This window comes from Medicago sativa, chromosome 4 (assembly GCF_051527215.1).
Source record: "Medicago sativa cultivar Bolivia chromosome 4, Bolivia_mono, whole genome shotgun sequence".
Classification (NCBI taxonomy): Eukaryota; Viridiplantae; Streptophyta; class Magnoliopsida; order Fabales; family Fabaceae; genus Medicago; species Medicago sativa.
This window is the reverse complement of record NC_140752.1, coordinates 52778975-52780621: the sequence shown is the minus strand read 5'-3', so window position 1 is coordinate 52780621 and position 1647 is coordinate 52778975. Positions and strand designations below refer to the sequence as shown.

Below are 1647 nucleotides of genomic sequence, written 5' to 3'. Positions count from 1 at the left end.
ATTTGTGCAAAACAGCTATTTTGCACAAAATAAGCTATTTTGCACAAACAGCTTATTCGATTCCTAGGTCGCCGATCCCAAACGGAATTGCAGATCATCCCTATTCTTCTGAGGTATGTGTGTATTGTAATTCGTGACAAGTTTGCGTGATTGTGAATTTGTAGAGATTTCAATTTTGAATTGCGGAACGCTATGCGTGAAATCGTGTAGATTTATAATTATGAAGATGTGGTTACTGATTGCAAATCTCACAAGGTTGTTGTTAAAGGAGAAAAAGCGGATCCATTGAAGGTTCTTGAAAGAGTTCAGAGGAAGAGTCATAGACAAGTTGAGCTTCTTTCTCCGATCCCAAAACCACCTTCAGAACAAGAGAAAAAAATTGAAGAGAAAGAGAAACCTAAGCCAGAGGAAGAAAAGAAAGCTGAAGAGGGTAATTAATTATTTTTTTTCTTTTTAAATTTATCTGAATCTGTGATGGATCATTTTCATTTTTATTTTATTATATGGTGCAGCCTAAGGTTATGATAGTGATTCTGAAAGTTCACATGTATTGTGAAGCTTGTTCACAAGAAATCAAGAGACGCATTGAGAAAATCAAAGGTATGTTACTGTGTTCTGTTTTGATTGAAATTCATATTTTCTTCACTTTTATTTCATTCACTTGTTTTGGTTCAATTCTCAGGTCCCATCCTTTCAGGAATTTGTCTACTGTTACTACCGATGATTTTGTGTTTGAATTCAAATCTTGCTATGATTTTCAATTTTGGTTACATATAGATGATGGGTTTGATTGGTTTGGTGATGAAGTTTGCTGGAGATTTTCAAGTTCCTTTGCATTCTTGATTTTTGGAAGAAAAAGGACGACGTTGATTGTGAAAGGACGACGTTGAAGAGGAGGAGAATTGGGAGTAATGAGTTGGAGGGATTAGGGATTGATTTGAATTTGGGAAAATTGATGATGGACTTGGTTTGAGAAATTGTCGAAATCAAATTGGGAATTTTTCTGAGAATTGTGATTCTGTTGCTAAGAATTCAAAGTTGGTGCCTGAATCTGATGGTTTTGAAAATGTTCTGTTATGGTTAGAAAATTCCATATGTTTTTTATTTTTGATTGTGATATGCACCATGTTGGATCAAAGAAAACCATTAAGTACATCTAATGGTTTTGGAGTACAACTCACATAAACCATTTCCACAGCAAAATGGTTTTGGAGTACAACTCACAGAAACCATACCCATAGCAAAACCATTAAACAATTAGTTTGGTTTCGTGTAGAACACTATCAAAACCATTAAACCACACTTATGGTTTCAGTAATAGTTTTTATTTAAAATCATTTGTCAATAATAATTTTCACTATTCTTTTATTTTATTTAGCATTTGACAATTATTTTTCTTTCACATACAAGTCTATTAAAACCATTAAAGCGCGATTATATTTAGACAAAGTCAGAAATTCGTTTTACAACGTAAGAAATAAAAGAGAGATGACGAGGCTTTACAAAAAAGTGGTTACTTATTGATTAATTCACATTAGGTTATAAGTGTGTACTATTAAGTGGTTACTTAATAATGATTTAATTGTTTATCACAATTTTTTTATTACAAAACCATTTTCACTGGAATTGGGAAATGATTCGATGTGA

At 32.5% G+C, this 1647-nt stretch overlaps 1 long non-coding RNA gene across 2 annotated transcripts; it reads left to right on the top strand.

The window, feature by feature from the left end:
- The first annotated feature begins 509 nt into the window (after nucleotides 1-509).
- Nucleotides 510-1368, top strand: LOC146929774 (uncharacterized). Of its 2 annotated transcripts, none has more exons than XR_015006148.1 (2): nucleotides 510-600; nucleotides 808-1368. It is a non-coding gene; the product is annotated as an uncharacterized LOC146929774 (long non-coding RNA). The 2 variants fall into 2 exon arrangements; XR_015006147.1 differs by having other exon boundaries at nucleotides 778-1368.
- The last annotated feature ends 279 nt before the right edge of the window (nucleotides 1369-1647 follow it).